The following is a 13,181-nucleotide window of genomic DNA, read 5'->3' as shown; positions in this document are numbered from 1 at the left end:
AGAGTGTGTGTATATGTATATGTGTGTATGTATATATATATATATATATATATATATATATATATATATATATATATATATATATATATATATATATATATATATTTTATAATGTGTGTGTGTGTGTATATTAAAAATAAAAAATCTGTGAGTAAAAAAGAATTGCCAAAGGTTAGCAGCACTGCCCCAGAATTCCCTATTGCTGGTATGTATATGTAGACAGACAGATGCTAAATGGCTTCATTGCAATTAACCCAGAGGCATTGTACCATCTATCTAATTGCAGTGGAACTATGCAGCTTGTGCATTTCATATGTTTTCAGTGGATGATCCGGCAGCTCAACACATGGTTCAGATCATGATAAATGAATTATCCCGTGCATTAAAGGCTATAGTGGGACTAGAGATCCTGGAAACCCACAAATTGACAATTTCACAACCAGGCTAATAGAACATTGCCCTTACTGGCTTTTTATTCAATAAAGTGTTTGCAGGGTAAACCTACACCAAACTTTATGATGTAACCTAGAGGAAATACCACACTTATTGTATCCCATGGTAGCCAATCAGGTGATTAGACCAACTTTTTATTTCTCTTTATTATAACAGTACTGCCAGTATACATAGTCACTACTGAGTAACAATGCAGTATATACATAGAGCATGACCTTGTATAGAATAGGTATATGGTAAAAGAGGAAGCCACAGGGGGATATACAGTAGGTTTAAACACCACTGAGGACATTTGCGCCTGCAACACTACTTTTATGAGAACACCTTTTTGTGTGGTTACTATCAATGATATTCCTGAAACTGGGTGCAGAGGATAAAGGTGCTGTATCCCATAGCAATCCCAAACATTGCTGTGAGATATAGCACCTTTTTTTTTTTTTGTGTGCATGAGTTACACTAATCTTTTTGTATTTGCAGCATCATTTTTAAAAGGATTCTTTAATTAGTTAAATACTTTAATTTATTATACTATATTTCATGCATTCTATACTGTACTATATGTGCATGCTATAGTGTACTATACTTTCCGGTTACTTTACTTCAAAGTCTGCTTTTGTAAGTCAGGGTACACCCTACAGAAAATTTCGCCCTTTACGATACTGTTAATTTTACCAACGACTGAAAGTCCCGATCAGCATGCCGATTCATACACTAGACACGTTTTACAAGATTTACCTTCAGATCTGTGCCTTCATCTGTCATAACCATCGACTGAAAAGATCCTATTGGGCCAAACGGTCATTTATCATGCGATTCCTGTAGTGTGTGCCCAGCCTTACTCAGATGCATCAATAGCAACAAGTGTGCTTTGACAATGCTTATCCATTGCATTGTTTTACTCTTCATGGTGAATTCCTTTCTCCAATGCCAGATTGAGTGAGAAGATCGTGACACTGTAAACTCTATGTAGATCTGTCTACACTGCTGGGCGTGAGTGCATACACACTGCAGGATTCTCTCGACATCGTTCCATCGTGTATAGAGATTTTTAGACCATTTATAAAATCAAACGATACAATGTGCTTTGGAATGATAAAAGATGGTTGTGGGAGCGTAGACACTAATGCGATATCGGATCTAACCGTCGTTTATCGTGTGATTGGCACGATAGTTGGGTGAAAAACCTGCAGTGTGTACCCAGCCTAAGTGTACGTGTCAGTGAACAACATAAAAGATATTTGAGGTCAGGAAGAACACCAGCTGGTAGCCTCCAAAAGAGAGACACCTTGTTTGGACCTCTTGTCATGATTATAGCTTCATTAGGATAATTACAAAAAAATAGGTTACGGTTGTTGAGTTATCCTAATTTCTGAATTGACTTAGTGGTATGCTTTCCAGTAAATTGCTGTGTGAAACCAACAAAGGGATATTATATTGTGAAGGGAATATACATACGTCCGGAGACTGCTTTCTATTGCCTTACCCTGATTATTTACTCAGAGATACATTGTTATCACAGAAGACCAATCAATATTTATTTATTGTTCATTAGGTGCCCCTCAGATTCTAAAAAGATTGGCTAAAATTCCTTTGGCCAGGAAGAATTATGCCTGAGTCAACCCAAGGTTAATATATAACCCTTATGAGAAACATAATGAATCAAAGCAATACTTTACGAATTTATAGAGAGATTTTCTCAAACATGGATTATGTAAACATAACATGTCAATGATCTATTTACATACCCAGTAAGGAGCCTATGGGAATGAGGTATATTTCTTAAGAAGCCATATAACTTAATTAAATTTCATATATATATATATATATATATATATATATATATACACGGAAACTCATAGCATGTTTTCTAGACTTATATGTCCAGATAACATCTCCAGCGAAAACTATCTATACATCAACAGGTCACCACCAGCAATAGCAACAAGACCCTCCAGGGCGTGTCTGTGGCAATTAAAATAATTATCAATTACAAAATGTTTTATTCTTTGAATAAAACATTTTTAAAGTGTTCAATATATTTTTACAAATATTTTTTATCTATTTATTTCTGTTTTTTTGTTTGTTTCTGAAAGCCCACTGCCTGAGTAGGATAGCCAACTTATGCATGCACCTATCTGAAGAGACTGGCCCGATTAAGCGGTATGTTAACACTTACTGTTCTGAGCTAGTATCCTCCATTCTTTGTGTTTGTGTATCGTAGATGCTGTGATCGGCCACCCAAACACAGAACAGCAGCAGAGCGAATGTAAAGGGTTACTGATGAGCAAAAAGCTAAATGTGGCAGGAACATGTATAATACTTGGAGTCCTGCTGCTTGCTCTGTCCGCTGCTCCTCGGGGGAGTGATGGAAATGGGAATTTAAAGAGAGGAATATGAGGAAGAAAGTGCTCAGCGGGGAGCGCTCCTGCAGAGAGACTTGTCACAGTGACTGTCTGGCCCGCTTTTAGGCGCCAGGCCAAAAATATCCGTCATGCCAAACCTCTCACCTGCAATGCACATTCAGGAGATGGGGAAGCAGATTGAGTGTTAATACATTAACATTTACGTTTGTGTGTGTGTGTGTGTCTGTGTGTGTGTTTAAAATAATTGTGTTAAACTGTCAGGAAATTGAGATGATCTATCTCCAATGATTTTGTAGATATCATTATTCTCAAGAATGATGAGGGGCAGCACGGTGGCTAATTGGTTAGCACTTCTGCCTCACAGCGCTGGGGTCATGAGTTCAATTCCCGACCATGGCCTTATCTGTGTGGAGTTTGTATGTTCTCCCTGTGTTTTCGTGGATTTCCTCCGGGTGCTCCGGTTTCCCCCCACACTCCAAAAACATACTGGTAGGTTAAATGGCTGCTATAAAAATTGACCCTAGTCTCTCTCTGTCTGTTGTCTGTGTGTGTATATTAGGGAATTTAGACTGTGAGCTCCAATGGGGCAGGGACTGATGTGAGTTCTCTGTACAGCACTGTGGAATCAGTGGCGCTATATAAATAAATGATTATGATGATCTGCCACCAAAGTGTAGCGTACACATATCTAGCATCCCTGTGCCCAGGAAAACAGGCTGATCACATTTATTAACTGTTTAGTAAAAGGAACTATGGGATAAATAGTTAAAAGTTATATTGTTCAATTGGGTAGCCTATATGCCTCCCAACCGGCCTGATTTAGGTGGGACAATCCCAATTTGCGGGCTCTGTCCCACCACCCAGATTGGGACAGCTTTGACCCATGGGTGGGAAATTTCGGAGCGGTGTACCGGTGTGAATGGCAATAAAGGGTTTGGAGGGAAAGGGAGGAGAGTACAAAAGCTGTAAGCATACCCCTGGGCGTGACTATTGTGTCCCGATGATGGATTTCCATATGTAGGGAAGTATGTAGGTATAAAGAATAAAGTTTTTCCTGTTTTCACCAATGGAACACAAAAATGCAAACAAAGGAACTGGGCTGGCAATTAGGTGCGTCCCGTTCCTGTTATGAAGACGTCAATGACCTAACTGTGAATGTATAAAAGAGTTCAACCCTACTGCAAATACAACATAAACCTCTCCCTAAACAGTGTGGTTCTAGGGGATCACTGTCATCCAGTCAGTGTTCTCCATACACAAGTGGATCGTTTATGAAATACAGCGCAATATACCTTGGTTTCTCACTAATGCACCTCGATGGTCCGCCTGGTGCACATCAAGTTCCAAGACTCTTCTCTGCATTTAGCAGCAAAGCAAGGAATTCCTCAGAGGATGGGCCCTGTCCACCCCTTAGTCTCATTACGATGACCTCGCTTTGCAAAATGTCATCTTGTTTCTGCACTGCTCTGCAAAGCCAGGGAGACCAGTTCTTCTCTCTACTACCCTAGAAACGCCTTCATTCCACCCCGTCCTTCCTTCCACGTTCCCAGACTGCTCTACTGGCGCCAATTTCGCTCCACAAACCTTTGCATACCTCCCAAATGTCCCAATTTCAGTAGAACAGCCCAGATTTTATGAGTCTGTCCTGCCCAGGGACATGTTTGTCCCATGGGTGGGAATTTTGGGGCGAATAGGCAGCCTAATGCTTTACAGCATTGGGCAGCCCTCTGGGGATGTGGCCACACCCCCATTGTGATGTGACCACGCCTCCACATGTCGTCACGCCCCATCGTGGAGTAATCACGCCCCCTGTCCCTCTCCAACGACTGACATGTGGGAAGGTATGCTATGCACCTTAGCCAAAATATAGGTGAATGGTGGGTCCACAACATGGCTGCTTCATAAATGTCCTCCAAGGTGTCTGTGGGACAGAAATGCAAAATTTTCCTACGGCAGACGAATAATCCATCAAGGGTTGAGTGTCCTACGAACCAATGGTTCCCACAGATTGGACCCCCTGCTGTCCTGCTAGTTGTTACTGTAAAATGTTTAGCTCTTCTTTTAAGTTTCTGCTCCAAGGTCATATTACCCGCCATATTACCGCCTATGAGCTGTAGAAAGGGCTATGGAGCACATCCCAGTTCCTGTAAAATAGATACGACAGTTTTAGTTTTAATCCAGCCGAAGCTGGAACGTTAATCCCCCAATCGCGGAGGAAAGTTTTTCTTTCTCTGTTGCTTGGAAGAAATTCCCTGACTGAGCTCAGAGAGCGGAATGTGCTCTTTTTTCCTGTGATAAGCAGCTTGGGAAGCAGCATCTGCGGGTCCTCTCTCGTACACAGGGACAGGAGGGGGTTGTGGAAGATAAGACACCAGCCTGCATCAGATACAAAACAAAAAAAAAAGTTGCTGTTTACAGTGCTTGTAACTAAACTTTCACTCAAGTTCTGGCATTCGCTTTCCATTTTAAAGGAGCATTGATCAGATTAATGGCATTTATCGAACAAGAGCACATTCACTGGCTTAAATAAGTGATAGCAGGGATGTTACTTTATTGAAAGTCTTATTAGAAATGGCAGGTAATTGGTTTTGCATGGGTGCGGGCGGCTATTGGTTTTTATAAAAAAAAAAAGCTATTTAAATTTATTTTTTAAAATCTCCCTTTACCAAATGCTTTTCTTTGACCATAATAAATAGATACATTCCCATGTACAAATGTTAGATGTCTTTGATGCTGAAAGTGACTATACTGTATTATCTTGCCATCTGTTAGCATACCCAGGGCACTACCCCCAACCAAATCAACGCATCAGTGTCCTGAAATACTCTGTGCTGCTGTGCGTTGTTCTATTGTCACCCATGTAAGATCCGGCTATGTACCAAAAGTGCAGGAGATCAAAAAATTAATACAAAGGGGATCACTGACGCTAGTCAAATGTACATCGCCCAGTGTTTATTAGCAGGTGTGATTGTTTTAAACCGGGACGGGGAGAGGGCGGTGGAATGCTGGTTTGGGGGGCTCTTGGACCCATCAGTAAATGGAGAGTAGGAAAGTCAAAATTATTTTTTTTTTTTTAATTTTCTCATCATTTTCCTTTTATCAATTTTGCACTTATTTAAAATTATTGCATAAACTTATAACTACAGTGACCTTGTAGTATTATTATTATTATTATTATCTATTTATATAGCGCCACTAATTCCGCAGCGCTGTACAGAGGACTCGCTCACATCAGTTCCTGCCCCATTGGGGCTTACAGTCTAAATTTCCTAACGGAGAGACACACGGACTAGGGTCAATTTTGTTAGCAACCAATTAACCTACCAGTATGTTTTTGGAGTGTGGGAGGAAAATGGAGCACCCGGAGGAAACCCACACAAACACGGGGAGAACATACAAACTACACACAGATAAGGCCATGGTTGGGAATTGAACTCATGACCCCAGAGCTGTGAGGCAGAAGTGCTAACTACTTAGCCACTGTGCTGTAATAAAAATAAAAACATAAAATAACACAATAAATATTATAAATAAATAAATAAATATAATAAATGAGTTCTAACTATTCTGTGATGAAAACAGTATGAACCACCAGAGTAGCAAAGTGCTGTTCAATTCTCACTCATACTTTGGAGGGGTGCGCATGACGCCAGTCAGTTATCCTTTTGGCATGTGAAGCTACGTAATATAATTTGTATATCGGGTTTTCTGGAATAGGGCACACAAAGTGTATTGTGGGACACACTCTGTTTTTCCAGCCATTCCAAATATACGAACAGAGTATTTTATTTTTTTCCCCATCTAAATATTATTGGTTTAGTTATGTCAACCAGAATGTTCTGAAATAATAAAGCAACCGTGGAGGGACATTAATTATTGGGGCATTAGTTCTTTCTAGCCATGAAATATGTGGTGATTTACAAGCTTGCAAGTCTCTATGGATCTAATTCATCAGAGGGACATAATTAAGGCTGAAAAAGTTTAGACGGATGTTTATTAATCAAAAACCCACAGAAATATGATATGCTCTGTTTTCCGAGTTAAGGGAAATGATGAGCTCGGTCTTCCCAGATGAGGACTGGTGATTGGTGAGTTTCATAGCTTCAGAATTTATTTTCTCTCTTTCATTTTTTTTTTTCTTTTAAATAAGAAATCATACCAAACTGGGATAGTAGCTTCGTTAGTACCGGAGGGGAGAGAAGCAGTTTATAAATAAAGAGCAATACGTAATCTGCAAAATTATTATTTGTGTCTAGACCCTATTTGATACCGATACTATCTGGGTTAGATATAATAGAATCGGCTAACACTTCAATACATAAAATAAATATAAGTTTAACAGAGGACAATTCTGACTATTTAATACGTATCCGATTGGAGAGAAAATGATATAGCAGTAAAATTTGGCTCATGTAGGGTTAGACGCAAGTTCAAATAAATCTGACACGCAAAATGTGTTTTTTCGAGCCGCGCATGTACAGTAAAACCGCTTGCGTCCAATTTTGTATGTAGTCCATTGCGCCCCTCTACTTTGCAGACTCAAATAAAAATTCAGGGGGACAAAAAAGAGCGAAGTACCCCCGAAAATGTTGATACCAGCACTAGGCAATGCCAGCCAGAGCTCATGGCACCAGAGCAGGGAAAGGGGCAGTATGCAATAGTGCCAACCAGCCCCTTGGCCTGTCATCACGGGGCTGATTTCCCTGTCGGAATCAGGCATGCTAGATAACAATGCGGTGCCTGCCCCCCACCCTAGGAAAACCAGCCCTGTGTGAAGCACTAGGGCTTTTCCCACACCTGTGGAGCTGTGGGTGTGAGTTAATTATTATAAATAAAGACCTTTTTACATTGTGCACTACTGATCCCAGCATGCCCTGGTCACTTTGAAAAAAATGTTTAAAAAACAAAACAAAACGGTGATTAAAAATATTTTATTCTAAATAAACACAGCCCCACGCAACCATCTTAACCATACCCTTGACCCTTTTCTGCAAGGATCAAAAAACTATTTTATTTTTTACATTTTTTTTTTGTTTGCCATAAAAGTTTTTTTGTTATTACTGTTCAATATAGAGAGAGGCCGATAGTTGGAGCATCTAGAATGAGTTTTCCTGGGTTTTGGAATTTCTTTAATGTGGTTGGAAAGTTTCTGGGGAACTAAATGGGAGATCAGAAAGGCTGTTTATCATTTTAAAAAACTAGAGGGAGCTAGCTCTTTTTGAAACATGAACGCATTTAAGCTGTCAATGTAAAAGCACTTGTCCATTCCTGGTGTCAAAGGCGTAAATGCTTAATTGTATCAGCATTAAGCTGTGGAAGATTAAGGCTATTGAAAAAAATTGCAATATCTTGATCAATAAAAGCATAATGCCCCACTTCGTCTGACTCAACAAATTGCTCTGCAGAGAGTTATCTTGGCCCCCAACCTGTCAACTATGGTTTCTATATATGTCCACTGTTGACTGTGAAGAAGGACCCTCGCTATTATATTGACACACTTATTTCCTTCAGTATAAGCCTTTTGAGACAGTAAGCGAAAGGTTCTTTGTGATCCACTGTCTAACAGGATGTTGTATTTGTGTCTCAAACTCGTAAGTTGCTGGAAATTAAGATGCGTCAAGTCTCTTTTATGTAAGCTATTTGCCCTATCTCTAACTGAAGGTCTTTCCTCTCCCACTCCTTCAATTTGTTTCTCACACTGCCAATCCGTATCAATTCCCCTCTGATGGTGCATTGCTGAACTTCTCAAATGGCAGTCCGAGATTGTTGATCACTATCATTATCTGAAAAATATTGTGCTATTTTCTCCCTTATCTCCTCCTGTGCCGTAATATTTGAAAGGAGCGAAGCGTTCAGACGCCAGGTCCATTTGGATTTAATAAGGTGAGATGCTTGCAATGTGAGAAATACGGATGCGTGGTCTGAAAAAGCAATATTCTTCAGCTGAATCGGGGAAGATGAAGTCATTTGGTGTCTTGGCAGAAACTAGTCTATATAGATATATACCTAGTATGGGAGAGAAAAATGTGGTCCTTCTCTTATGGGTGGAAACCGTGCAACAGTCCTTTAGATGGAAGTCTTTGCACTTATCTTAATCTCAAAAGGGAAGACTAAGGGACACTAGAACTATAAATAATACAGTAAGGCTTCCATGATATTGGGGTCATACTTGCCAACTTTTCCTCATTGGCTTCAGGAAGATCCTGGGGGAGGTGGGTGTGTGGGGGCGGGGCTTGATGAATTGCATCATTTTGGCCTCAAACGATTGTCACAATTTTGGCCATTTACAGCAGGGGGTGGGGCTAAGATATGACACGTGTCATTAAGCTCCGCCCACCACTTATCCATTGTGGGGGCGAGAACCGGGAGGTCTCCCGGACATTCCGGGAGAGAATGCAACTATGCTTTAAAGAAAAGCAGCTAATGAATCGCTAGAGACTGAAGTGTCTTTTACATTTCTGTCTCCATTATTGAAGTCATGTCGTCTTACCTGTCAGTCTTTGATTAAATCTTGGTCTCCATGAAAATGGCCACCTCTATAGGCATCAATACATGGACATAGGACACAATTTCTGAACTGTGTCATCATGCCACAGATGGTGAAGCCAACCACGTCTTGTACTGGCTCAGCATCAGGGAGAATGCCAGACTCTTCAGGGAGTGAGGGAGATCACCCCTATTTCAGGGAGTCTCCCTAACATTCAGGGAGAGTTGGCAAGTATGATTGGGGTTTATAACCATCCAACCCTCTTTGAAGACCTAAAACTTCTGAGAACCTTACTGATGGCACATAGTTGCTTAAAATATGGTACGTAGAAATCAGCGCGTGAATATATAACTCCTGCTAATCCCGCTTTAACAAAACTCTTCAGGGTGAAAATACGAACTGGGACATGTTTAGAGAATTAAACTTGGTAATGAATGCTAGAGAATCCGGGCGCTTGATCGTCATGGAAATAAATCGCCAGAAACAAAGCAATACCTACATGCTCTTTCCGCAACATTTTTATTATTTGCGAGAACCTCTCTCAAAGGTTTACGGCTTTTTGCTTTGAAATATGTAAATATACGTTTCCCGTCACTCATTACTAGGTAATGTGTTCACCCCTGACTCTACGAGTAAGTGATATCAAAGAATCCCTATCCTAAAACGAAATGTGACCCTATACTAAAGGAGGGGATAAAACACAAAAGGAAAATGAAGGCAACTAAATGGGAAATGCCATTTCAGAGAGGCATTAACTGAGAATATTTCAACAAAACAAGAAACCAATATGAACAAAAACTCTACTTATGCAAAGAGCTGTACTAATGACAACTAGTCCTTTTATTAGACTGGAAGTGGTAAGCAAAATAATTGACAATATCTGAACAGCGTATTTGTGCAGGGGGGAAAAAGTACAGTAAAAGCATTGCAGCAAACCATTATCATCCGCTCTAGTAGAAATATGTGCTAAAGTTGAATCTCTTGCATTACATATGTTTAGTCTCCCAGGACAAAGGACAATTCAGTTAATTAAATATAGAGCAGGAAAAAGAACATAGTAGTCTGTTATATATGTTGAGAGTTGAAATATAATGTAGAATTAAATTAGATATATTATATACTTCCAAAGCAGATACTCATACGACCTAAGAATCGGTAGAAGCTGCATCTTCTTGCTTTTATGTAAAGTATGGATTCATAATAAGTAATTCGGAACCAAAACAAAGGGCAGTTAGTCTGATGGGCCCCTACTGAACACCAATCTGGCATTGGAGAAAGGAATTCACCATGAAGAGTAAAACAATGCAATGGATAAGCATTGTCAATGCACACTTGTTGCTTCTGATGCATCTGAGTAAGACTGGGTACACACTACAGGAATCCCATGATAAGCGACCATTTGGCCCGATAGGATCTTTTCATCCGATGGTTATGACAGATGAAGAGCACAGATCTGACGGGAAATCTTGTACAACGTGTGTAGTGTGTGCACATGAATCGTCATGCTGATCGGGGCTTTCAGTCAATGGGAAAATCCTTAACGATATGGCATGGGGAGAAATTTTCTGTAGTGTGTACCCTGCCTAACTCTGGGAAGTAAACCTTTGGGATTTGAAGCCTTTGGCCGAGGAGATTTCTGGATCATGGTCTTGTTAGTGAGCTGAGGACACACCAAAGGTGGTGGCACACCTGAAACCTCTCACCATTCAGGAATTTGTACATCGGTCATATCAAGGTACTGTAAGAATAATGAAAGGTCTGCGGGGAATTTTAAGGCTTTTAATAAACCCACTCTATGGACCATTGGTATCCTCACCAAAAGGGAATTTTATGTTTCAAGAAGTTTGTGATGGGTTTTAGAAGCCTCCTCTGTTGCTGTGTTGCCCATGCTCCGTCAGGAAAAATCTTCCCCACTCCTTGTGCACATTTCACAGAGGATATATGATTTGGCCAAAATTTCCTCTTTCATCTTGTAATTGCCAAACATCACCATCATCAGCAGCTATTCATATAGCACCATTAATTCCACAGCACTGTACAGAGAACTCACATCAGTCCCTGCCCCATTGGGGCTTACAGTCTAAATTCCCTAACATACACACACACACAGACCGAGAGAGACTACGGTCAATTTAATAGCAGCCAATTAACCTACCAGTATGTTTTTGGAGTGTGGGAGGAAACCGGAGCACCCGGAGGAAATCTACGCAAACACGGGGAGAACATACAAACTCCACACAGATAAGGCCATGGTCGGGAATTGAACTCATGACCCCAGTGCTGTGAGGCAGAGTGCTAACCACTAGGCCACTGTGTTGCCCGACATATTGCATCACTAGGATGAGCCAAGGGTACCTGTGTGGTTTTTGGGATCTATGTACCCTATCTAAATCTATAGGCTGTGGTGGGTCCATTTGCGGAATATTCTGAGACCGAAGGAAAATAGTGTCTTGTAGAGTGGCATTATCTACTTCCTGAGACAGTGCTATAATACAGATATTGCTTCCAATCTGATTTGCAAATTAGCAATAATGGGATCTTATTGCAAGATCTTATTGCAAGAAGCATGCTTTACTGCAGTGTTTAGCCTGTGTGATCTGTTAGGAGATGTGTGATGGAAGTGAGGTCTGCCTGACGTCTGAGTAATCATTAGTCACATTATACAAAGTGGGGGTCATTTAGAGCTGGACACATATGCACCTTTGACACACACCGGAAAATATACACTCAAGAAAAAGCGTACTTGCTTCCGTATGTATATAAGCCTAAAGTAAGAGCAGTATGAGCATCCGTGGGGCATATCTGTTAAAACTCAATGCAGAAGTGGAATTACCCTGTTTGTGCACAACCTAATAGCAGAGAGTGAACCAGGAGTTAGCTAGCAGAGATTCCCGCACCAGGTTAACTCCTACTACTGTTCCCCTCCAGTACTGTGGATGTGGGAAAGTATTTTCACACCCAGTCAGATATCGCAATAAAGACAACACAAAACGCACTAACAGAGCTATAGCCTTTTATAAAGAACAATTTAAGCAGTCACACAGCAAACAAAGTCCTATAGTACCAAGGGGGCACATTTATCATTATTCACATAAAGTGAAAAGTAGTTTTCAATCCTTATCGCAATGATAAGGATTGAACTACTTCTCACATTTATGTACAGCCGTGCAGAGAAACAGCAGTTCCGAAAAACTGCTGTTTCAGTGATAAAAAAAACATACTTACCCCCCTCTCCGGAAGCGCTGTCTTCAGGTCTTCTCCTCACTCTTCAAGTGCGCATATCCAGTTCCAAGAACTGGACATGCGCACACAGATCCCCTCTCTGTCTCTGCAACTATTGTTGTGAGTGACAGGGAGGGATCGTGTGATCCCTCCACACATGCGCTGTCCAGCTCTGCTCTCCGGAGCAGAGCTGGACATAACGAGGAAGAAAAGAACATGTTACAGTTCTGATGATGTACGCCAGCTTCAGCTGTACATTTACATTACAAGTTTCCGAAAAACTTGTTTTTTCGGAACTTGTTAAATGCCGGCCCCGAGCAGTCACCATACTGTTGTATGGTGACTGTTAGAAAAAACGAACTGCAGCGAAAATTAATGGTTTGGGAGATTGAACAGTCGAACGGAGCTGTCATAAATATCAATTGAAGACTTCCTTCACCTATTTTAACGGTAAGTGCACGATAGTGCAATACCGTCACTTGTTAAATGTGCCCCTTGGTCTCTCCCTTTTACTGCCAACAAATGAGCTGCTTCAATGGCACCCACTTTAAGTGGGCACACGCATCAACAAGACCTGCAGGGAAGTAGGGCAAGGGAAAAAGATCTCTGTTCCTCACAGTCCTTCACTGTAGCCTGTACGTCTTTATTAGTCCAGC

General features: G+C 40.8%; 1 protein-coding gene across 2 annotated transcripts in view; it reads left to right on the top strand.

The window, feature by feature from the left end:
- FIBCD1 (fibrinogen C domain containing 1) overlaps nt 1–13,181 on the top strand; it is a 202,172-nt gene that overhangs the window by 86,196 nt on the left and 102,795 nt on the right. The window lies entirely within an intron of this gene.

Source organism: Mixophyes fleayi, chromosome 9, assembly GCF_038048845.1.
Source record: "Mixophyes fleayi isolate aMixFle1 chromosome 9, aMixFle1.hap1, whole genome shotgun sequence".
Taxonomy (NCBI): domain Eukaryota; kingdom Metazoa; phylum Chordata; class Amphibia; order Anura; family Limnodynastidae; genus Mixophyes; species Mixophyes fleayi.
The sequence above is the reverse complement of the archived record's forward strand: the minus strand, read 5'-3'. Positions and strand labels throughout refer to the sequence as shown.